Below are 26,494 nucleotides of genomic sequence, written 5' to 3' on the forward strand. Positions count from 1 at the left end.
TTGTGGGCAGGGAAAGTGTTTACCAACTCTGCTGTAATGCAGCGTGGCTCAGTGGAAAGAGCCCGGGCTGGGGAGTCAGAGGTCATGGGTTCGAATCCCGGCTCCGTCGCTCGGCAGCTGTGTGACTGTGGGCGAGTCACTTAACCTCTCTGTGCCTCAGTTCCCTCATCTGTAAAATGGGGATTAAGACTGTGAGCCCCACGTGGGACAACCTGCTTCCCCTGTGTCTACCCCAGCGCTTAGAACAGGGCTCTGCACATAGTAAGCACTTCACCAATGCCAACATTATTATTGTACTCCCCGCAGAGCTTAGTACAGTGCACATAGTAAGCCCTCAAAAAATACCAGTGATGATGATGATGATTATCCTTAACTTAACCCTCTCATTCAACCCACATATTCAATCTGTCACCAAATCCCGTCGGTCCTATCTTCACATCTCTATATTCCGCCCCTTCATCTCTGATCAAACAGCACAGCACTTACGTACCTCACCGCACTTTATTTATATTAATGCCGTCTTCCCCTCTAAACCGTGAGCTCACTGTGGACAGGGAATGTGTCTACCAACTCTGTTGCATTGTACTCTCTCAAGGGCTTGGTACAATGGTCTGCACACAGAAAGCGCTCAGTAAATACGACAGGTCGGTCGACTGCTGCATCAGTCTCCTTGCGGACCTCTCTGTCTCCCGTCTCTCCCCACTGCAGTCCATACTTTACTCTGCTACTTGGATCATTTTTCTAAAAATCCTTTTCAACCTACAACTCTCCACTCATCAAGTGTTTCCAGCGGTTGCCCATTCCCTTCCCAACAACGGGCTCACAGTCTTGAAAGGGGGAGATAGACAACAAAACGAAACAAGTAGACAGGCATCAGTAGCATCAATAGAAATAAATAGAATTATATATATATATATATATGCAATAAATGGAATAATATAATAAATATGTTCATATATAAATAAGTGCTGTGGGGCAGGGAGGAGGGTACAGCAGATGGAGGGAGTAGGAGCGATGGGGAGGGGAAGAGGAACAGAGGAAAAGGGAGGCTCAGTCTGGGAAGGCCTCCCGGAGGAAGTGAGCTTTCAGTAGGGCTTTGAAAGGGAGAAGTGTGCTAACTTGGCGGATGTGAGGAGGGAGGGAATTCCAGGCCCCGTATGGGGCTCACAGTTTCAATCCCCATTTTACAGAGGAGGGAACTGAATCCCAGGGAAGTGAATCGACTTGCCCAGGCTCACACAGCAGACAAGTGGTGGAGTCGGAATTAAAACCCATGACCTTCTGACTCCCAGGCCCACGCTCTTTCCACTTGGCGGTGCTGCTTCTCATCGAGATGATGCAGCTGGCATTTCTGAGTGGGTTCTGAAGAAGGTGGCCCCCCGTGGAAGTTGGTAGAAGATGAGAGAGTTGTCAGGTGACCGATTCTGAAAATCTCCCCTTTTGACTCACTCTCTTCACACATCACAGCACTGCTTGTCAGCTCATCACACAAAGCCCCAGGGGATTTGAATAGGATGCCTGTTTGTGGGAGGGAAGGGGGTCCCCGGGGATCCGTAGGACTCCCTTGTTCCACTTACACTGATGCCTAATCCGGGTACAGTGATGACCTGAACTTTCATTTACAAATCTGTGTTTCGTGTACAAATTTTCTTTTACAAACTTCCTAGGTTAGTTTCCCAAAAAAGGTGTGGCCTAAGGGACGGAGTACGGCCTGAGAGTCGGAAGGACCTGGGTTCTAACTCCAGCTCTGCCACCTGTCTGCTGTGTGACCTTGGGCGAGTCACTTCACTTCTCTGTGCCTCAGTTACCTCATCTGTTAAAGGGGGATTCAGACTGCGAGTTCCACCTGGGACATGGACTGTGTCCAGCCTGATTTGTTTACATTTATCCCAGAGCTTAGTACAGTGCCTGGCACAAAGTAAGCAATTAACAAATACCATTTTAAAAAAAATAAGGCCTTTAACCTGAGAAGCAACATGATCGGAAGGCCGCGGGTTCTAATTCCGGCTCCGCCACTCATGTGCTCTGTGACCTTGGACAAGTAACTTCTCTGGGCCTTAGTTACTTCATCTGTAAAGTGGGAATTAAGACTGTGAACCCCTTGTGGGACATTAACTGTGTCCAACCCGACTACCTCGTAGCTACCCCAGTGCTTAGAACAGTGCCTGGAACGTAGTAAATGCTTAACAAATACCACTTTTAAAAAACCAATACATTTCTCCCCTTTAGGACAAGAAACTAGGAAGACCATATTGTTTGTAATTTGTTTCATGACCTCTTTAGCCGTCAGTTATTTCTCCGAACTTCACTAAGCTCTGGGCCCGAAAGCAGCTAGACTGTAAGGGGACTTGTAGATTTCTTTGACTAAAAATAACAGGATATGAGAATTTAGAAGCAGCCTCCTTGGGATAGACCAGGCTGACTGAAGAGTGGAGAAAAAGTTGATTAAGTAAACCACTGCTTTAGACATTTCCAAGGGGTGGTTACATTGAAATGATCATTTTACATTCTAACGCTTTCTTTTTTTAGAGGTGGGAAAGATTATGACCACTTCAGCTTGGCATCATAGAGCAAGAGTGTCAGACTAATGGAAATCATTAATAAATTGAGCTTCGAAATCCAGGATCTGTTAAGGATAATACCGATGGCTTTTGTTGAGTGCTTACTATTCGCCAAGCACTGTACTAAATCCTGGGGCTGTTACAAAATAATCAGGTTGGACCCAGGCCCCGTCTCTCACCGGGCTCACAGTCTAAATAGCAGGGAGGACAGATATTGAATCCCCATTTTATAGATGAGGAAACTGAGGCCCAGAGAAGGTAAGTGACTTGCCTTTCATCTTACAGCGTACAGCAGGTCATACAGCGGGCAAGTGGTGGAGATAGGATTAGGACCCCGGTCCCTGGACTCCCAGACCCATACTCTTTCTGCTACACCATGTTGCATATTAAGTAAATTAGCCTACGAGCCTAAGAATTGTTAGGAAGCGAAGACTGGGTAGGAAGTGTTGGGAGCCTGAAGGAGGCAGACTTGAGGAAAAAACTTGGAGGAGGAGAGAGGAAAGAAGGATTCATTCATTCAGTGGTATTTCCTGAGCGCTTACTGTGTACAGAGCACTGTACTAAGCGCTTGGGAAGTACAATTCAGCAACAAATAGAGGCAATCCCTGCCCACAGTGGGCTGACAGTCTAGAAGGGGGGAGACCGACATCAAAACAAGTAAACAAGCAACAAGTAAACAGGCAAGGATGGCATTTAATTATTAATAATTATGGTACTCTGTTCACGATTCTGGTACTTGTTAAGCACTTACTATACGAGCTAGGGTAGCATGAAGCCCTAAGAATAGTTAATCAGATTGGACACAGTCCCTGTCCCATTTGAAGTTTACAGTCTTAATCCCCATTTTTATAGATGAAGCAACTGAGGCACAGAGAAGTGAGGTGACTTACCCAAGGTCACTCAGCAGATAAGTGGCAGAGGCAAGATTCTGCCTTCCAGACCCATGTTCTATCCACTAGGCCATGCTGCTTCTCCTTAGTCAGGAATTAGTCAAAATTTTCTGCCCAAGAGTTTCTAATAACCACATAGCAGCTTTAGTACATTGATTTTGCCAGGTCCTCTGGGGACTGACTTGTCTCGGGAGAGTACAGTTCACTGTGCAAATTTCATGTGGGATGTGATGACTTTATATTATCAAAAATTATAATCTGTCCAACGAGCAAAATTTCAGAAAAGAAGAGTCATCAAGAAATAGGCTCCAAGAAAGAACGGATGACTCTGCTTGAACTTCACAAGCACACACAGTCTTCTCTAAAAGTTAATATTCACCTCCTTAAGTTATCTTCAGCGATAATTTAAATAAAACGTAACAGATGGTGTCAGTCATAACATGCGTGCAGACCCTGAAACATTCAAAAATAGATTATGGCATTAAAACAAATCCTGAGAGAGAATTCCCGGTTTCTTAATGAAAAGATGTCACCCAAGGAGAATGTGAGCTATGAAAGCAGCAACAGAACACAAGTCCAGGAAAGGTGGCAGGGCAGAATTGCCAAAACCCACACATCGGGAAAAGGTAGGCACCGTAGAATAGCAGTAATGGTACTTATTAAGCAGTTACTGTGTGCAGGGCACTGGAGTAAGCAGTGGGAGAGAATATACAGGTGGGAATTAGACTTGGTCCATGTTCCTGGGTGCATTCACAATCTAAATGCGTTGCTGCCATTTAGCAGCATTCTTAGAGTAGAAACATACATCGACTGAACTGAAAGGAACTCTTGTTGTGAAAGAAAACTATCTAGGCCTCTAGAGAAACAAAGGGATATCATTAAGTCCTGATTTGACCCATTACCTCTGTTCTGTCACTCGGGGGGATTTTATTATCATTATTATTATTGTTGTTATTGGTATAATAATAATTGTTGTATTTCTTAAGCGCTTACCACGGACTGTACTTAACCTTGGGGTAGATACAACATAATTGGGTTGGACGCAGTCCCTGTGTCACATAGGGCTCTCATTTTACAGATGAGGGAACTGAGGAACAGAGAAGTGAAGTGACTTGCTCGAGGTCACCCAGCAGACAAGTGGAGGAGCTGGGATTAGAACCCAGATCCCTCTGACTCCCAGGCCCGTGACCGTACTCCATCTAGTAGGGCAGGCTGCTTCCCTACTGATGGGGTCTGTGAGTTCGTGAAAGAAAGGGAACACGTATTCCTGCGATCTGCACTGAACTCTTAGATTGTTTGCTGCTGACACAAAGAGTGAAGACGCCAGGTGCATTTTTTTCGGTTGGAAATGTTTTATCATTCCAATGATTCATTTAAGATTTCCAAATGACATAATGAATGAGTTATTTCTAGAGGCAAGCAGATGAAGTGAAGGAATCTTTATGCTGTGAAAAAGATCATCTCTTTTGGAAAGAATTTTCAACATTTCTCCTTCCTGAGAAACATTAATCATAATGCATTATACTTAGGGTGCTTGTTGAAGAGAATGTGTCATTGCTTGTCTTCATATTTGGATCAAATTATTTGACACAAAAATATCTTCAGATAAAATGAGTTCCAAAAATAGAACTTCTCAACCTGTTCTGAATTTTCATAGAATATGTGTGTGTTTCCCTGTCATTTGGCAAGATATTGGGTTTTTTTTTTTTTTGCATGTTTTAGAACAACTTCAAGCAACTAAGAGCTTATATGGCTGTTAGTTGTTCCTCTTTTTTGGCTGAGTATGGACTCAGAACTAGAAGGGACCTAAAGAAGAGGCTTGAGGGGAAAGAAAGTCTGCCAAATCTGTTGAATTCTCCAAAGTGCTTAGTACAGTGCTCTGAACAGAGTAAACGCTCAATAAATACCATTGATGGATCAATCGATTGATCAGTCAGTGGATATTTTATCGAAAACGCAGTGGGAAGTTTTTTCTCATACCTAATTGAAGTTTGTCCCTGCAACCTAAGCCTATAACCTCTTGTTCTTACCCTCTGTAGGCAAGGTGAAAAAGCAGACTCGTCTGATTTATCCTCTAATTCTCTCCTGAAAGTCCCCAACTCCACTTCTTCAGGCTCCCAGATCCTAGGCCTGGTTCCTTGACTAGTTGTCCCAGCTGCGCTTAAAACTAGCTCGGTGACACCGAAACAGTAATTTAAACTGTGGTATTCGTTAAGCATTTACTCTGTGCCAAGCATAGTATTAAACACTGGGATAGACAAAATACAAGCAGGTTAAACGTATAGGGTTTACAAAGTCTAAGAGGGAGGGAGAAAAAGTATTCTATCTCCATTTTACAGAGGCAGAAACTGAGGCACAGAGCAGTGAAGTGACTTGTCCAAAGGCCCTCAACAGGGAAGTGGCAGAGTTGGGGTTTAAAATCCGGTCTTCAGGCTCCCACGACTGGGCTCTTCCCACCAGGCTACTCTGTTTCCACTCCAGGAAATGCCCTCACCCCCTCTGCTTCTCCGGCTCAAAGAGAAAGCAGGAAAGGTCCCTTTTCCACCTACAATCAGGGCTGCAGGAGCACCAGGGGTGCCTTGGACCGATTTCTGGGCTTGGGTGGCTTCCAACTCACTTCAAGCATAAACGCCCTTTGGATACTTGAAGGCAGCATTGCCTCCCCTTAGCTTCCTCTTCTCGAGGATAAACAATCTTAATCCAAACACACACACACTCTCACACACACACATTACATTGCTGCCGATTACTTTGAAGATGAAGCTACTGGAGGGTAATAGCCTATCCATGCATAGAGATGTGGCTGAAAGGACAATACTAATCACTTAAATCAGGCCCTACTGTTTATTTGAGACGGATCCCATCTAAATAGTAGTAAGTAAATATATAATGTTGGTATTGGTTAAGTGCTTACTATGTGCAGAGCACTGTTCTAAGCGCTGGGGAATCAGGTTGTCTCACGTGGGGCTCAAAGTCTCAATCCCCATTTTACAGATGAGGTAACTGAGGCACAGAGAAGTGAAGTGACTTGCCCACGGTCACACAGCTGACGAGTGGCAGAGCTGGGATTCGAACCCATGATCTCTGACTCCAAAGCCCATGCTCTTTCCACTGAGCCACGCTGCTTCTCGGTAGACAGTAGAGCACTGTTTACGAGTATATACATATACATACATATACATATACATATTCATCGATTTACACATATACACGTGTACACATACATATATTTATGTATGCATGCATGTAGCTGTCATTCCTTTTTGAGGAGGATCCTGGTAGTCGTATCCTGTCCAAATCAATGCCTGTGACTGAAAAGACTGACGTATGAACATTACTCGCTGCCACTTTGCCCACAGGGCTAGATCTTTGCTGTACTAATGGGTTTGAGCCACACAGTGCACGCGACTGTGCTTTCAATAATAATGATAATAATAATGGTATTTGCTAAGCGCTTATTATGTGCCGAGCACTGTTCTAAGCGCTGGGGTAGATACAAGGTTATCCGGTTGTCCCACGGAGCGCTCACAGTCTTCATCCCCGTTTTACAGATGAGGGAACTGAGGCCCGGAGAAGTTAAGTGACTTCCCCAAGTGGCAGAGTCGGGATGCGGACCCATGACCTCTGGACTCCCAAGGCCGAGCTCTTTCCACTAAGCTACACTGCTTCTCTTTTGAGCCCGTCCCTTGGTATCCCCATTCTCAGGAGGACTTTGCTCAGAGGGAACAACACCTCTCTTCTTCGCTAACCATCAAGCTCACGATTCCGTTGCAGTGGGGCCCCTGGAGTCCACTGCTATGTAGAATCACTTGAGGCTCTACCTTGTCAGGTCTTCAAATAGTTTATTCTGCCTCCTGCTTGTGGTGGTATTCATTAAGCGCTTACTACATGCCAGGCACCGTACTAAGTGTTGGGGTAGAAACAAGGTAATTGGGTTGGACCCAGTCCCTGTCGCACACTGGGCTCGTGGCCTTAATCCCCCTTTTGACATATGAGGTAACTGAGGCACAGAGAAGTGAAGTGGCTTGCCGAAGGTCACACAGCAGACAAGTGGCAGAGTTGGAATTAAAATCCAGGTCCTTCTGACTCTCAGGCCCGCTGCAGCTACTTGAATGTTCTGCTCTCATCCACGTATGGCTGGGCCTCTCATGGAAGGATGGTTATGGAAGAACAGCATGGTGTAGATGATAGAGCACGGGCCTGGGAGTCAGAAGGTCATGGGTTCAAATCCCAGCTCCGCCCCTTGTCAGCTGTGTGACTGTGGGCAAGTCACTTCATTCACTTCTCTGTGCCTCAGTTACCTCATCTGTAAAATGGGGAGTGAGACTGTGAGTCCCACTTGGGACAGGAACTGTGTCCAACCCCCAGAGCTTAGTACAGTGCCTGGCACATAATAAGTAATAATAATAATGTTGGTATTTGTGAAGCGCTTACTATGTGCCAAGCACTGCTCTAAGCGCTGGGGTAGATACAGAGTAATCAGGTTGTCCCACGTAGGGCTCACAGTCTTCATTCCCATTTTACAGATGAGGTAACTGAGGCAAAGAGAAGTTAAGTGACTTGCCCAAGGTCACACGGCTACCGTAATAATAATGATAATAACAGATTAATCAACCAGTGGTATTTCTGGGGCACTCACTGTGTGCACAGTGTTATATGAAGCACTTGGGAGAGTAAAATACATGGGTAGACACGATTCCTGCCCACAGATTTAGAGATTTTAATAGACAGTGAAACCGAGGCAGAGAAAGGTTGAGTTATTTGCTTGAGGTCACGGAATAGGTCAGAGTCACGAGAAAGACTACCCGGAGGCCTCTTGACTCCTAAGCCCTGTTCTTTCCACTACGCCGTACTTCCATCCAGTTTGTTGAAGCAACTACAAAAAGGCCAACTAAAAAATTTAAACATTACCAAGATCAAGTTTTTATCAATTCCTTCTACTACTCCAGAGTCGTCACTTTTTACTGAGTTTGTGGATATGCAGCACTGAGGTTAAGCTGAAGCTAGGGACAGCCAGGAATGAAGCAATGGTTGAACATCGGGCTTAGCCTCACATATGCAAGTGCCCAGGGATATTTAAGAAGAACTCAGACGATTATCCGAGAGCAGACGATGCTAAATGTATACGCTTGCTGACTATTGCTTGAATGAGCCCTCAGGAGAAAATGGAATCATACTCAAAAGCAACCTTAGCTCAGTTTTGCATTTCTTAAAGTCATGATCGAGGTTGGAGTTTGAAAAAAAAAAGTGAGGAAGGGAAAATTGAGTCAGTCCAAAATGCAATGAGAAATGGACTTTTGTTTGGTTCTAAGATTCTGGTCTCCTCCTACTCTATTCTCTTTTGTGGTTGTCGTGAATGCGTAACATGTATTTCCCATTTAATGACCTTCAAAACATACAAATAAGTGAATTTTCATTTCCTAATGCATCTGTTTTAGAGAAATATGCATGAAAAAAGAAAAAGCTGATTGTCTGAGGAAAAAAGGTAACTATTCCTTCAGGAATTAATTTCAATAGGTCAAGTGGACCAAGAGTGAATGTGCCCGGGGAAAAAGGCCTTTTGCAATTACAATAAAACTTTTAAAATGTATATTTACATATTCCTTTAGACAATATGGAGCTTTCAGTGGGGAACACATTGTTTCTAACTTGGCAGAGGTTTCTCAAAGAGAGTGCTAGCCAAAATAAACCGCTATCTACAGTTAAAATAGTAACAACACATTAGACCAGGACAAAAAGTGAAAATGTTCAGAATTTCCAACAGACATTTTTACCCTTTTATAGAAATTTCCTCTTTATCAGGTGAAAGTAATGTAATTTACCAGCCCCTGGGTTAGTACCATTCTCCTAATATGTCTCAGTGCAATTAAACAAGATAGTCTTTTGGGATATGTATCTCTCTTCCCTAACAGTAATAATAATGATGGTATTTGTTAAGCAGTTACTATGTGCCAGGCACTGTACTAAGCGGTGTGGTTGAATCAAGCAAATTGGACTGGATATAGTCCCTATCCCACATGGGGCTCCCAGTCTCAATCCCCATTTTACAGATGAGGAAACTGAGGCATAGAGAAGTGAAGTCACTTGCCCAAGCTGACAAGCGGCTTAGCAGGGATTTGAACCCATGACCTCTGACTTCCAAGCCCCCGCTCTTTCCACTGAGTCACACTGCATATCTATCTAAATATAGCTGATGGGTATAAATAGATACAAACGTGGAGCCTGATGAGTTTATCAATCCATTGCATTCACTGAGTGTTTACTGTGTTTTAAGCTCTGCACTAAGCGCTTAGGAAGTACAATGCAATAGAGCTGGTAGACCTGATCCTCGCCCTCGACAAGTCTGCAATCTGTTTTCTTAGCTCTGGCCCTCCTTCAAGGATATAAGGAAGATAAATGAGATAATGAAGATCGAAGCAGTGTGGCCTAGTGGAAAGAGCACAGGCCTGGAAGTCAGAGGACCGGGGCTTTAATTGGCTCTGCCACTTATCGGCTCTGTGACCTTGAGCAAGTCACTTCCCTTCTCTGTGTCTCAGTTATCTCATCTGCAAATGGGGATTAAGACTGTGAGCCCAAACACTAAGGAGTTAAGAACCCGTCAACCCTCACCCATCAGTGACTGAAGACTTGATAGTGCCCATCCCCCATTCACTCCTGCAGACACCTTAATGACTCAGCTCAGTTTATCACAGCTCAGAATTTGGGGAATCCCCCCAGCTGGGAGTTACAGAGTCGTCCCCTTCTAGAAGAATCTGCCCCAGCCTATGCGGTCTATAGATCGGCTGCTGCAGTTTAGAACTTTCTTTCTCTTTCGCCCTAACCCCACGACGGGCCTTCACTCCCCTCCTTCTGGTGTCCCCTCCCCTGTCCCCTACACCCAGCACCCCTCTTCATCCCCCTCCCCACAGGCCGGCCCCCCTCAGCAATCTCCCATCCAACCCCATCCCTGTCATCCTGTCCCACCACCGCTTTTCATCCCCCTCTCCACGCACTGTCCCCTTCCCCCCCGCTCATCCCCATTCAACCCCTTCCTACCCCTCTCCCCTTCCTCATCTTATGCCCCCTCCCCACAGCCTCAGCCAAATATGACCTGTGGAACCCTAGTTCCATCACGGAGAAGCTTCTCTTCCTTATTACCCTGTTTCTATCCAGTCACTCCTCTTCACCATCACTGAAATCTAGCTCTCCCAGAGGACACAGTCTCCCCTGCTGCTCTCTCCGGACGGGGGCCTCTGCTTCTCCCACTCCCGTAGACTGACTGGGAAAGGAGGAGGTGTTGGTTTCCTTCTGACTCCCCGGTGCCACTTTCGCCCCATTCCACCTCCCCCATCCCTCTCTTTCCCTTCCTTCGAAGCCCGTATCATCTGCCTCTCCCAGTGATTCTAGTCCGCGTCATCTACCGCCCCCAGGTTCCACATCCAACTTCTTCAACCATCGGGACCCCTTTCTCACATTCCTTCTCTCTCTCTCCTTGTCTACACTGACCCTTGGGGACTTCAATATCCACATAGATGTTCCCGATGACCCTCTGTTGCCCGCCTTTGATCGCTCCCAAGCTCTTAGTACTGATCTTTGCACACAGCAAGCGCTTAGTAAATATGATCAAATCAACAGGGGCTGTGTCCAACCTGATTATCTTGTGTCTACCCCAGTGCTTAGTACAGTGCCTGGAACATAGTAAATGCTTAACAAATACAATTTTTTAAAAAATAAATGTGCTGTGTGTTGCCAGGCCTCCAGATTACAGGGTTAGACTGACCCCTCTGGGGCACTGGACTTCCAGGCCAGGCCAGTGCTTATGTGGCCACCTGCTCAATATCACTGATTGATCGATTATTGGTAAGCATGCCACAGGATAAGCACCTATTCACTTTCTCCCCTCTTCCCATCACTCCCACTCCCCTATTTCCTCCTTCTTCTGCTCTGTTACCCCCTTTTCCGTGTCTCCCCCATCTCTTTCCCTTTTCTATCCTCGCTTTTCTTCTGTCTCTTCTCTTCCCCATCACCTTTCTCCTTCTTTCTTCCATTGCCTTTCTCCCCATTCCCTCCTTTCTTCTGCTCTCTCTCCACCCTCTCCTTTTTTCCACTCCCTCTTTTCCCTCCCTCCTCCTAAGACAGCTGGGATCAACTGGGCGGGAGAGATGCCAACACGCGCACATGAATACACACAAACACACACAGAATCTCATTCTAGTTCTCCAGGGAGGTGTTGACACCTGCTCCTGGTGAGGGGAAGATGAGAAGAGGTGGGGGCCCTGGGGAAAGAGGGTGGGGGCAAGCTGGCAACTGATATGGAGGGTGGAAGGGAGAGAGAAAGAAAGAAAGAGGGAGGGAGATAGAAAAAGAGAAAGAGGGAGAGGAAGAGAAGATGAGAAGAGGTGGGAGCTCTGGAGAAAGGAAGATGGGCTCTGGGGAAAGGGAGATGGCGGTAAGTTGGAAACTGATATGGGAGGAGAGAGAAAGAGAGAGATAGGGAGAGCTAGAGAGAAAAGGGGGGGAGAGCGAGAAGAGGGGAGAGAGAGAAGGGAGTGAGAGAGAGGGACGGGGGGTTGATGCTCAAATTGGTATTAGCAATGGGAGGTTGAGAGAGAAGAGCAGGGACAGGGAGAGAGGTGCAAGCCCTGGACAGTGGAACAGTTGAACTGACGAGATGCCTCTGATCTGGGCAATCAATATGAGTGTTTTTTTGTCTTTGAAGGGGATAGAGGGAACAGTTCTGCTCTCACTATACTGAAGGTATTCAGCAAGCAATGCAAAGATAGTTAGTCACACCATTTTAAACCTTTGGTCTCCTCCACTTGTGGAAAAGATGTCCTTTGGGCATATGTTTTGTTTTGTAGCCTTTGCTCTTGTTAGAGAGGTTATTTCAGATCCACCTGTCTCCCATTTTCCTGACGGTTTTGTGCAAAAGGATCCGGAGGAGACTTTAACACTCTGTCACAACAGGAGCTCTGAACTATGTCACTTCATGAAGGGTAACGAGTTTTAAAACCTTCCTATCCTCTTCTCAGAAAGGTCACACCACGCTTGACAAGGCTCCACCCACTTCATACACTAAATATCGCCTTCGGTTTTGTGGAGTATTTTTTTTTTTCTGAAAAGTTCTTGGCTCAGCTCCCCGGCTCTCCACCCCCTTGCCATGAGGCAGCGATGTTGCGCACCACCGGGCCTGTCCTTGAACAGTGACTGAAATAACAATCTTCTCTGTTCTTACACATGAACGCGAGTCACAGAGAGTTAGGAAGGCTGAGAGTGCCTTTGAGCACATAGGAACAAAGTCTTGCTGACTTATTTCCCATTTTAAATGTCAGCGGTCGGTTTTCTCCACTCTGCCTAAGCTTACCGATTTCATGAATGCACAAAACACTCCGCACCCCCCGCCCTTTCGATACACACGGCGAAATCAGCACGTGGCAGAGACGGTTTATGTTCAAGGGGACAGAAGTAATCTCTTAAGTGTGGAACGCCTTGGGCACTCTAAACCACAGCATTAGAGCAGGAGTCTCGAGTGTACATTAATAATGCTTTACCCTTTGCTCTTTGGAGGGGAGGGGGAGATTCTCTCTACTTTCTGAACCTCTCGAGACATTTGTACCATGTTATTCTATAAAAGTGTCCTCCAATAAATTCCCCCAGCATGACAGCATGGACTTCATTCAGTCTTTGTGTTAGATTGCAGCCTGGAGACGGAGTCTGAGAATGCTGAGGCCTTAGTAGCCCTAAGAAGGTAAGTGTTCAAGGAAGATTGTGTGGCTTTTCTATTGTTTCTTACAAAGAAATAGAATACTGGGCAAGTGAGAAGTTCAGAGAGAGTCCAATCGTCCCCCCATCTCTCTCTTCCCCTTCCTCCCACATTCCCTCTCTCTTTTAGAAACCCCGCTCTCTACCCTGACCAGACAATTCTGAACGAGCCAGTAGTTGTGTCTCCAGTGGAAGATTATTTTCCTATTAAATTAATAATTGTGGTATTTGTTAGGCACTTACTATGTGCCAGACACTGTACTAAGCGCTGGGATGGATACAAGCAAATCAGGTTGGACACGGTCCCTGTCCCACAGTTTTAATCCCTATTTTACTTATGAGGTAACTGAGGCACGGAGAAGTGAAATGATTTGCCCAAGGTCACACAGCAGACAAGTGGCGGAGTCAGAATTGGAACCCATCACCTTCTGACTCCCAGGCCCATGCTCTGATCCATTTTAACCACAATTTTAATTAAGGTAATGTTCACTAAGCAAGTAATGAAGAAACAGTGTGTTCTGATGGAAAAAGCATGGATCCAGAGGGAACATGGTTTCTAATCTTGGCTCTGCCATCTGCCAGCCATGTGACCTTGGGGAAGGTCTCTTAACTTCCCCATTCCTCAGTTTCCTCACCTGTAAAATGGGGATCCGGTACCTCTTCTCCCTCCCACTTAGACCATGAGCCCTATATGGGACAGGGAATGTGTCCAATCTGCACTTGCCTTTGAATTCCAGCTCATAGCAGAGTGTTTGACACATAGTAAGCACCTTACAAATACCACTACATTATCATTATATCAGGAAATCGGTATCAGATTTTATTTCCAAGCCACCAGGACACTCCTCCAGCTCAAAAGGCGATGAGCAGTAGTGCTCTGCCCACAATAACTATGTGATAATAATAATGATAATAAAAATAATGGTATCTGTTAAGTGCTTACTATGTGTCAAGCAAGGGGTAGATACAAGCTAATCAGGTTGGACCGAGTCCCCGTCCCACATGGGGCTCACAGTCTTAATCCACATTTTGCAGATGAGGTAATTGCGGCCCAGAGAAGTTAAGTGACTTTTCTAAGGTCACGCAGCGGACAAGTGGCAGAGCCGGGATTAGAACCCAGGCCTTTCCGACTCTCATGCCCTTGCTCTATCCGCTAGTCCGTGCTATAAACAGGATCGAAAAATCTTGGAGGCTGTGGTTCAGGAACTTCAGAATGAGGGTGACTCTGTCCTTGAGAGACAGGCAGAAAAAGTTATGCGAGCGATTAGGAATGGCTTTGCAGAGTGCATGCAAGCAAACAGAGTTAGATGCTGGGTTTTTCCCCGGAAAGCTTAAGCACCAATATTTTCATCAGCTTCACAAAACTTAATGCAGTGACTGAAGTCTGCTAATTAGACTGGTTATCAGCTCCTTGATGGTAGGGATTGGGTCTACTGAACTTCCCAAGCACTTAACACGGTAATCTCCCTACAGTGAGTGCTCAATACATATGATTAATTGATTAATTGAACTAGGCAGTGCATTATAAATGATGCAAGGTTCATAAAGAGGAAGAAAGTAGAATGTAATTGAACATGGCTTTCTGTAATGATAATTATGGTACTTGTTAAGCGCTCACAGTGTGCCAAGCACTGTACGAAGCATTGGTACAATGATACAAGATAATCAGGTTGGACACAGTCCCTGTCCCACATGGGGCTCACCCTCTTAATCCCCATTTTACAGATGAGGAAACTGAGGCACGGTCATTTCAACTGAGTTTCCCAAGGTTACACAGCAGACAAGTGGCAAAGCTGGGACTAGAACCGAGGTCCTCTGACTCCCAGGCCCACGCTCTTTCCTCTAGGCCACACGGTCTTCTCAACCGCTTTTCAACAGTCTTCAGGAGATTCATCCGTTCATTCAATAGTATTTATTGAGCGCTTACTGTGTGCAGAGCACTGTACTAAGCACTTGGAATGTACAATTTGGCAACGGATAGAGACAATCCCTGCCCAATAACGGACTCCCAGTCTAAACGGGGGAGACAGACTGCAAAGCAAAACAGAACAAAACAAGACAACATCATCAAGATAAATAGAATCATGGAGACATACACCTCATTAACAAAATAAATAGGGTAATAAATAATATACATACAAATGAGCACAGTGCTGAAGGGAATCAGAATGTGGTGACTCTGTGGAGCAAGGAATGTGCCTGTTTATCCCTCCCACTTAGACCCTCCCAAGTGCTTAGTTCAATGCTTTGCACACAGTGAGCACTCAATCATCATGACTGATCGACCTCAGTGGGGCAGCACGCTTCTTCCCACATTGAAGGTCGATCACACTGTTGTGCCGTCCGACCCTCTGTGTGGTTGCGAGAATTGAAATGTCTTCAGGAGACTCATCCTGGAGCAGTTTCCCTAGATGACAAGATGAGATTACCAACCAGGAGATCCCGCGATGCAATCAGCTCACCAGCACTGAAACAACATTCACGGAAACACAACTTCACAGCGTGGGACGTGGCCAAGGCAATGGGTAACAGGATGCCCATGCAGCCATTTTGGGGAGCAAATAAAGGGCACATTTTGTGTGTGTGTTTGTGTGTGTGTGTGTGTGTGTTTGGGGGCTGGGGAGAAGGTTTGTGTGTCCACACACAAGCTAGAAAATGGAGTGAGCTATTTAAAGATATGGAGTGATGCACAGCTTTCAAACACGAGCTAAAGTAGCAGTAGAAAGCTGGGAGATCAGTGCCGCAGGACAAACCAGCCTGTCGGGCAGCAATCGGAAAAGGGGTTCCCTACCTTTGACCAGAGAGTCTGCAGAGATGGGGATACTAAGGAGTCAGCTTTGAGGGACAAAGTCACTGGCGCAGCAAGGAAATATCTTTCAGGGCAAACCATGTGGCAGGAGGTGTCGGGCACGTATGATTCTTTCCGGCTTCACTCTCAGGTATAGATGGGATCTCACCATCTCACCAGCGATGGTATCATCTTCGTAAACCAATGTCAGTTAAAAATGATGTCAACTGATTGCCCAGCAACCACCTCCAGTCCAAGGACCAAGAGGAGTGTATCATCATTATTATTATTACTATTATTATGGTATTTGTTAAGTACTTACTACGTGCCAAGCAGTATTCTAAGCGCTGGGATAGATGCAAGGTAATCAGGTCGGACCCGGTCCCTGTCCCACTTGGGGCTCACAGTCTTAATCCTGATTTTACAGATGAGATAACTGAGGCACAGAGAAATGAAATGACTTGCCCAAGACCACACAGCAGACAAGTGGCAGAGCTAGGATTAGAACCCATGACTCTCAGGCCCGTGCTCTAGGGACTAACAGTGCCAGTCTCGTTTGGGAATCCAGACAAGGAGCCCTGATTTTACTCGTCCACCTTTGACTTTTCCAGTTCCCTAACCCTGTTCCTCCACCAATCCACTAATTTCTGGGGCTCAGATCAGTTACCTGTGTCCCCCGGGAACAAAATGCAGGATGTCATGTGGAAGACAAGGCAGCATCAAAAGGTCATAATAATTGTGACCTTTGTCAAAGGCTTAATTCTGTGCCATACACTGAATTGAGCACTGCAGGAGAATGTAGAAGAAGAAGGAGAAGGAAAAGGGAGGAGAAGGAGAAGGAATAGGAAGGAGAAAGAGAAGAAATAGAAAGGAGAAGGAGAAAGAAAAGAGGAGGAGGAGGAGGAGGAGAAGTAGAGGAAGAAGAAAGAGAAGGAGGAGGAGAAGGAGAAAGAGAAAGGAAGGAGGAGGAGGAGAAGGAGAAAGAGAAGGAAGAAGGAGAAGGAGGAGGAGGTATTTATCAAGTATTTACTGTGTGCAGACCACTGTACTAAACATTGGGAAAGAGCATACGGGTGGGAATTCAACCCAGACCCTATCCAGCGTGTGAAGCCAAGGCTCCAGGCCTGGGAGAAGGCCGTTCTTTTGGGATTCATCTTGAGCCAAACTCCAGGATCTGGAACCGCGCAGAGCTGAGGTTATGAAGCATAAAGTTTTCCTAGGAGTGGTTGGTCTGAGTTCTCTGCGGGGCAATGCCTGTGTTAAGCCTAGCGCCGGCAGGCTAGGAGGAGATCACGGTGGATTAGGGGTAGCCACCCCCTCTCTCTTTACTATATCTATTCCCCAGCCATTGTTCTCACAACCACTCCTGGGCCTGGAGTTTACTTTCTACCTAAGTCCCTGGAACAGGGAAAACCACCTCTGCCTAACCAACAGTCAAGACCAGAACGCAGTCAGTTACTCTTCGGACACTGATGCCATATTTCCTTGTAAATTCCTCCAGGAGCGGTGACGCGTCTTTCAGTTCCATTTGGTACTGTGTGAATTCACCCGAAGGCCAATTAGGACATCGCTCCCGAGCACCGACCTCCAGCTCCGTCTGCTCCACAGTGTCTGGGTTGACATGGCCCTTCACACTGAATAGGTGGTTATCGGTGACTCCTGAATAGTTTATTGGAGGTAGCGCTAATGTTCATCTTTTCATCGACTAAGCTAGACCAAAGGAAATGCTGGGTCCCTGTTGTCTTAAAACAGAACTCTATCCACTAAGGGAAGCGGTACGGCCCAAGGAGAAGAGCACGGGCCCGGGAGTCAGAGGACCTGGGTTCTAATCCTAGTTCCACAATTTGTGTGCTGTGTGGCCTTGGAAAAGTCACTTCACTTCTCTGGTCCTCATTTTCCTCATCTGTAAAATGGGGATTCCTTACCTCCTCTCTCCCTGCTAGACTTTGAGCCCCATGTGGGATAGGGATGGTGACTGACTTGATTATCTTCTATGTACCCCAGTGCTCAGTACAGAGGTAGGTGCCTAATGAATACTACCGATTATTATTGTAGTTTAAGTTTAGGGCTCCTATGTGAATCTGTTGGTGGGATCCATTCTCCTTTATCAGAGCAAAGGAAAGTGTTCGTGTGTGTGTCTGTGTGTTAAACACCGTACAGCCAGAGTGTGGAATTCAAGTTAATTGGAACTGATCTCAGTCTGACATTTAGCAAGGGCTTTGGGAGGGGATGGGTCTTCTTGGAGGCCTCCCAGGTTTGGCTTAAAGCCATACTATACATCACACCCCAAAAGACAGATGTTAGCACTGCCAAACCCTGAAATTTAAGAGGGGAAGGAGGACGAGACAAACCCATTTCCTGTTTGGTACGCACATAAAGTCTGCCTCTCACCCAGGTGCCCATTGCAAAATCGTATTTGCCTGGGGTGGGGCGGGGGGGGGAGGAGGGAGGTGAGGTGGAAAATTTAGTAAATGGGAGAGATTGGGATGGAGGGGGAAGGATGGCTCTGAAGATGCGTGGGAAAAGCCAGCCCGGCCTTGCACTCTTTGTTTGCCGTTCAGACCACGCTCAGCCCCAAGCAGCGTGGCTCAGTGGACAGAGCACGGGCTTGGGAGTCAGAGGTCATGGGTTGGAATCCCGGCTCGGCCACTTGTCAGCTGTGTGACTTTGGGCGAGTCGCTTCACTTCTCGGTGCCTCAGTTCCCTCATCTGTAAAATGGGGATTAAGACTGTGAGCCCCACGTGGGACAACCCGATTCTCCCGTGTCTACCCCAGCGCTTAGAACAGTGCTTGGCACATAGTAAGCGCTTAACAAATACCAACATTATTATTATTATTATTTTTGTTAATAAAAATCCTTCTTCTGCAGGAGGACCTTGAAATGGCACTCATCTCCTAAGTCTTCTCCAGCCACTGCCCTGCAGACACAAACTCTTGGCAGAATCCAAGTGACAGTGTCATACTAGGGGTCTTGTTTAGGAAGACTCAGAAGAGCAGCGTGGCTCGGTGGAAAAAGCCCGGGCTTGGGAGTCGGAGGTCATGGGTTCGAATTCCGGCCCTGCCACTTGTCAGCTGTGTGACTGTGGGCGAGTCACTTCACTTCCCTGGGCCTCAGTTCCCTCGTCTGTAAAATGGGGATTAAGACCGTGAGCCTCACGTGGGACAACCCGATAACCCTGTATCTACCCCAGCGCTTAGAACAGTGCTCTGCACATAGTAAGCGCTTAACAAGTACCAACATTATCAATAATAATAATTGTGGTGTTTGTTAAGCATCTACCAAGTGCCAAGCACTGTTCCTGAGCCCTGGGGTGGATTCAAGGTAATCCTGTCCCCCGTAGATCATGGGTTCTAATTCCAGCTCTGCCACTTGTCTGCTGTGTGACCTTGGGCAAGTCACTTCACTTCTCTATGCCTCAGTTCCCTCATCTGAAAAATGGGGGTCAAGACTGTGAGCCCTATGTGGGACAAGGACTGTGTCCCATCGATTATCTTTGTAACTACCCTAACGCTCAGAACAGTGCCTGGCACACAGTGAGCGTTTAACTAATGTCATAATTATTAGTAGTAGTAGAAGGGCAGGGCCTCCTTGTACGCTCCCCTAGACTGTAAGGTTGTTGTGGGCAGGGAATGTGTCTGTTTATTGTTCGAGTGTACTCTCCCAAGTGCTTAGTACGGTGCCCAGTCCCCTTCTCAAAAATGCAGCTCCTGGGTTGGGCTTCCCCCACTGGAAAACGTAAGGGTCCAGGGATGGGATATCGGTGAAAGAGAGATTATGGAAGAGCCCTGACAAACAGGGCTCCTCTCCCCACCGTCTTCTTCATCCCAGGAAGATGGGATGAGGTTAGAGGCGGAAGCTGAAATTTTGGTCTCCCCTTAAGGTATTCATTCATTTGCATTTATTGAACACTTACCGTGTGCAGAGCACTGTACTAAGGGCTTGGGAGAGTACGATAGGACAATAAACGGACCCATTCCCTGCCCACAGTGAATGGTACCTGTAAACCACCCACTGCTGCTTTCAAGGAGGCAGGGCGAAATAATAATAATGTTGGTATTTGTTAAGCGCTCACTATGTGCCGAGCACTGTTTTAAGCGCTGGGGTAGATACAAGGGTAATCAGGTTGTCCCACTTAGGGCTCACAGTCTTCATCCCCATTTTACAGATGAGGTGACTGAGGCACAGAGAAGTTAAGTGACTCGCCCAAGGTCACACAGCTGACAAGTGGCGGAGCCGGGATTCGAACCCACGACCTCTGACTCCCAAGCCCGTGCTCTTTCCACTAAGCCACGCTGCTTCTCGAAGAAAACAACAGCATGTCCTAATGGCTAGAGCAGGGGCTTGCGAGTCAGAAGGACCTGGGTTCTAATTCCGGCTCCACTACTTGTCCACTGCGTGACTTTGGGCAAATCACTTCACTTCTCTGGGCCTCAGATACCTCATCTGTAAAATGGGGATTGAGACTGCGAGCCCCAAGTGGGACGGGAACTGGGCCCAACCTGATTTTCTTGTACCCACCCCAGCGCTTAGGACAGTGCCTGGCACATAGTAAGCACTTAACAAATGCCATTATTATCCTTGTCATTATTACTAATAACAGGAAGCAGTCACTGGCCGTGGCTCACTCAGCCAGGCCCCTGCAGGCAGCCTACTCCAACAACAGATGTGATTTCCATGCGTCCGCCAAACCCGTAGGAAAGGAGGTGGGTTAAAAAAATAGTTAAAGAAAATTGACAAGGCAATAGTTATATTTTAAACCCTCTAAAGACCCCTGTTTTTGAGGGCTAGACACAATAAAAGAAGTCAAGCCTCTCATCCGCGGGAGTGGATGAGTGGAGGTGAGTCTTCTGGGGGGCTTTTGAGGGGGAGAAGGTCTTCATTTCTGCATTCGAGAGGCCGAAACAGAATCGGTTCTAGTTTTGCGCACGGCACTGTCAGCCCCACTGCCGTCCCGCTGCTTCCTTGGACCACCCATCCATGTCCAGATGCCTGACAGGTGGCCACACTGTCCTGTATCCAGGGAGCCGGGCAAGTGAGGCAGAAAGCCCGGCTCGGGCCACAGGGTTGTGCGGAGGTGGCATGGAGCTGCCCGGAAGCCAGGGTACCTTCGCTTCTCAGCTTCAACCCCAGCCTAAGCTGCAAGCTCGTCGTGGACGGGAACGTATCTACCAACTTCATAAGGGTGAGATGATTCACTCCCCCGTCGTTCTCTGAGCAGAGGGGGGCCTTGCCCTCCCAGGGCAGCGGGGGAGGAGGATTTTGATGCTACCGGTGCCTGTCTACTTGCTTTGTTCTGTTGTCTGTCACCCCCTTCTAGACTGGGAGCCTAGAAGGGATTGTATCTATCTGTTGCCCAATTATACTTTTCAAGTGCTTAGTACAGTGCTCTGCACACAGTTAGCGCTCAATAAATACGATTGAATGAATGAATCCGCAGGCCTCGGGTCCCACTGTTGGCCAGGCTCTATCTTAGCTATTTCTATCCCGGCAGTACCTGGCACATAGGAAGCGCTTAAATACCATATTTAAAAGAGAACCTTGTTATATCATACCCCCCCGAACCTTAGTATGGTGCTCTGAACTCAGTAAGTGCTCAGCAAATATGATTGAGTGATTGAATCATCCTCAGAGCCACCTCAGCGCCGTCCGCGGCCCTAAGTAACCCATGCGGTCACCCCATTCTCCATCCTTCTCCGCCCAGCCTGGGTCAGACGAATCCTAACGTGAGATTACCTCGCCGGGGCCAGAGGAGGCTGTCTTCAGGGTTTCTCCCCCTCTGGGGCCTCAGGGAACAAAGCTAGCTGACAGCGCCATTGCAGATAATACAATCCCTCCATCTGAAACCTTTCTACAAATCGAATGGTTGATGAGAGCATTTTTTTCCCCGTTTTTTCCTGGTAGGAAGGATTCTTGGCGGCCTACATTTTAGGCCATGCAAAAATATAGGCCGAAAATGGGATATACCCAAAAGCAGGAAACAGCAGTCTAGGGAAATACTCTTATTGCGTCTTGAACCGCCTCAGCACAGTAAGGAGGAGTAAAGAAGGAGTTAAAGAACACACGTTGTGCGTGGGAGTTGAGGGCACATTGCAGTTTATTTTTAGGGGAGTGTTCTGACTGAATTAAAAGCCTGAAAGATAGTGTTGATAATAGTCTTGATTTTAGTGGCACAGATGGTTCTGCTATAATTAGACCGGTTACTGGGTGATTTTTACATTTCAGTTCACATGTATTTTTTTTTTTTTAATTTGAGGACAGAACTCTATTCGCACTTCTGCCCTTTGATCATTAACAAAATTGAGTGAGCTAAACCAGAGTATCCTGTCTGCGTATCAAGTCGACAGTGGCCCGAATGTTCGGGTGGAAAAGCGGTTCATTCACTTGTCAGCGAACCCTATCGAAGAACGATGCCCGCACCGTTCGCCAAAACGACCTGGAGAAGACTTTGGCATCCCAAAGCTTTGCTAATATAATGAATCACCATTTTGAACCCATTGCCAAGCCATTATGGGCTCAGGTTGGCAAGTAGCATGGCCCTAGTGGAAAGAGCACAGGGCTGAGGTAGAGGATCTAGGTTCTAATCTCAGCTCCGCCCTTTGCCTGCCATGTGACCTTGGGAGAATCATTTAGCCTCTCTGGACCTCAGTTTCCTCATCTGTAAAATGGGGATTAAGTTCCCATTCTCCCTCCTACTTAGATTATGAGCCCCATCAGTCAATCATTCATATGTATTCTCTGGGCAGAACACTGTACTAAGCACCTGAGAGAGCACAACATAACAATAAAACAGACTTTTTTATGGTATTTGTTAAGCGCTTACTATGTGCCAGGCACTGTTCTAAACGCTGACAAGTTTACAGACTAAGAAAGAAGGACAGGGTCCAACCCGATTATCTTGTAACTAAATGCTTAGTGCAGTGCTCTGCACCCAGGAAGCGCTCAATGAATATGACTGAATGAATGAATGAATTGCATGTCAGATATTAAGCGCTTAATAATAATAATGTTGGTATTTGTTAAGCTCTTACTATGTGCCGAGCACTGTTCTAAGCGCTGGGGGAGACACAGGGGAATCAGGTTGTCCCACGTGGGGCTCACAGTCTTAATCCCCATTTTACAGATGAGGGAACTGAGGCACAGAGAAGTTTACCACAGTTATTATTATTCTTGTTGGAGTCCTGTAAGTCAGTCAGTCAGTCAATCATATTTGCTGAGCACTTACTAAGTGCGGAGCACTGTACTAAGCACTCGGGAGAGTACAATTCACAATATAAAAGACATATTCCCTACCCACAATGAGCTCACAGCCTAGAGGGGGTGCTGCATAGTTAATATACCACAATCATTATTTATTATTATTTAATGCATTATTATTTTCAAAATCCACTAGCATTGGTGAAATCAAAATCAGTAAAATTCAGACTAGTCTGATATTTTATAATTATATATGAAATTCTGTTCATGTTTTTATAGTTTCAATGGTAACCATGTTTATACTTGTAAAATGTAATGTGATTGTTCCACTTATAAATATATTATGCATGGGATGAGCATTTCTGATCCTTTTCAAAACAATGATTATGCCCATTACTCCAGCTAAAAGGGAAAATCCATTCTCTCTTACTTGAAATATTAATCCCGGGTATTAGGTTTCAGTAAAATTCAGTGTTATATTAGAATAATCACTCCACTTGGGCCACAAAGCTTTAAAACAATAAATTGCAGTACAGCAATTTAAAGTTTGAAAAAGTCTGCCTAGATTTTGGAAGAGATGGGCTAAACAAATGCAGAATAATAATAATAATAATGTTGGTATTTGTTAAGCGCTTACTATGTGCCGAGCACTGTTCTAAGCGCTGGGGTCGATACAGGGTCATCAGGTTGTCCCACGTGAGGCTCACAGATGAGGGTACTGAGGCACAGAGAAGGGAAGTGACTTGCCCACAGTCACAGAGCTGACGAGTGGCAGAGCCGGGATTGGAACCCATGACCTCTGACTCCCAAACCTGGGCTCTTTCCACTGAGCCACGCTGCTTCGTTATTGCAGAATGACAATTCTGGCAACTGAAACCTGTAGGCTAAACACAGATAAAAGTAATGACGTAAAAGCGATAAACTATCTTCCCACGCATTCTTCAAAATTACCTGTCACGTAGATTTCAAAATTATGTGTTTCTTTGAAAAAACTGAAATCATTAGCAACGGTGATAAAGTGAGAAGTGATAAAGTGAGAACTCAAGATACTCTTGCAGACTGTCGTGGGGAACAGTTTCACTGCGTTTCCCTTTGATCTACACTTTCCTAGAACTTGCCTACTACTTTTATTTTGTTTTCATTAAGTGTTTACTATGGGTCAGGCACTGTACTAAACTCTGGGGCAGATAATCAGGTTGGGCACACACCCTGCCCCACCTGGGGCTCACAGTCTTAATCTCTATTTTACAGATGAGAGAACTGAGACAGAGAGAAGTTGAAGTGCCCTAGGTCACCCAGCAGCCAAGCAATGGAGCCAAGATTAGAACCCAGATCCTCTGACTCCCAGGTCCGGGCTCTTTCCACTGGACGACACTGCCTTTTAACTCTTCGGAGGAGGTTGCTGGGCACTGGTTCGTTAATCAGATCTGCTCTAAGTAGCAAAGAAGAAGCCTGGCTTAGTGGATAGAGCTCGGGTCTGGGAGTCAGAAGGTCATGGGTTCCAATCCCGCATCCACCATTTGTCTGCTGTGGGACCTTGGACCAGTCACTTCAATTCTCTCTGCTTCAGTTACCTCATCTGTAAAATGGGGATTAAGACTGTGAGCTCCAAGTGGGACAGGGACTGTGTCCAACCTGATTAGCTTGTCTCTACCCCAGTGCTTAGAACAGTGCTAGATGCATAGTAAGTGCTTAACAAATAGCATCATTATCATTATTATTATCATTCCCCCTTGCGATTCACTGGAGCAGTAACGGTGAGACCGCAAGGCAGGAAGTACTCCCTGCCCCTCTCCTCTTACGAGGCTTCTTTGACTGCCACATAGAGCAGCATCTGAGGGAGAGCTTGTTCATGGGATCAGTCGCAAAAACACAAGTTTCCTCTGGGCTGAAGGAGATAGGGGGGTTGTGACTGCAGCTCACTCTCAGTGGGTGAGCAGCACCCGTTATGAGAAGCAGCGTGGCTCAGGGGAAAGAGCACGAGCTTGGGAGTCAGAGGTCATGGGTTCAAATCCAAGCTCATCTGCTTGTCAGCTGCGTGACTGTGGGCAAGTCACTTAACTTCTCTGTGCTTCAGTTCCCTCATCTGTAAAATGGGGATTAAGACTGGGAGCCTCATGTGGGACAACCTGATGACCCTGTATCTACCTCAGTGCTTAGAATAGTGTTCTGCACCTAGCAAGCGCTTAACAAATACCAACATTATTATTATTATTATTATTATTATTAATGGGCACTTCTGCCAACTTGGCCTCAGTCGCCATCCTCTTTTTCTGGAGCCCAGCCTGGCATAAACCGTCATTCGCCACAGCCAAAGAGGCAGTCTTACTCCCTATTTGGCCACATCACCTACCTGTCGTTTCCCCCTCTCTCTCCTATGAACTCCACCCTCCAAGGCCCTCAAAATGGTCTCGTTTCTTCTCTCCATCCTGCCTTCAATCACTCAATCGGTTGCATTTCTTGAGAACTTACTGTGTTTACAGCACTGTACTAACTGCTTGGGAGAGTTCAATACAACAGAGCTGGTAGACAGGTTCCCTGCCCAGATTGAACTCACAGTCTGCAGGGGAATTTACAAGCTAGAACCTTCGAGCCAGCATTCTCCTTTTTGCTACCTGTTTCCTCTTCCTCACTGTACATGTCCTTCCGGCTGAAGGTAGGCGGAAATCTGGTCTTTGGAGGTGGAGTTCAAAGAGGAGTGGGCCAGAGGAAGCAAAGAGGAGCAAAAGAGCAAAGGGAAGAAAGAGCAGGGTGGGATAAAGGGAGGAGGGAAAGAGGAAAAGAGAAGAGAGAGGGCAAAGAGAGAGGGATGAAGGAGAGGTGGGAATGTTGGAGAAGAATGGAAAAGGGAGTGGGAGGAGCAGAAGAGCCAGGTGAAGTACTCACTGGCATCCTCCTCATCCTGCCGTTTCCAACTCTGTTTCTTCTGCCCTGGGACTCCAGAAGACGCCTAGAGAGCCCAGAGTGGGTCAGTTTACAAGCTCAGTTCAGTCCCATCAGGGTGGTGGTGACAGTGGTGCTGAACTGGTCTTGCCTGGACTAAGTCCCCACTAGGTCTACTTGACAAGTGGTTTTTTTTTTATAATGTTTTCTTATAAGCACTTACTATGTGCCAGGCTCTGTACTAAGCAGTGGGGTAGATATAAGTTAATCAGGCTGGACGTAGTCCCTGTCCCACCTAGGGCTCACAGCCTTAATCTCCATTTTACAGAAGAGGTAACCGAGGCACAGAGAAGTGAAGTGACTTGCCCAAGGTCACACAGCAGACAAATGGTGGAGCCAGGATTAGAACCAGGTCCTGCTGACTTCCAGGCCTGT

This window comes from Ornithorhynchus anatinus, chromosome 5 (assembly GCF_004115215.2).
Source record: "Ornithorhynchus anatinus isolate Pmale09 chromosome 5, mOrnAna1.pri.v4, whole genome shotgun sequence".
Lineage (NCBI taxonomy): Eukaryota > Metazoa > Chordata > Mammalia > Monotremata > Ornithorhynchidae > Ornithorhynchus > Ornithorhynchus anatinus.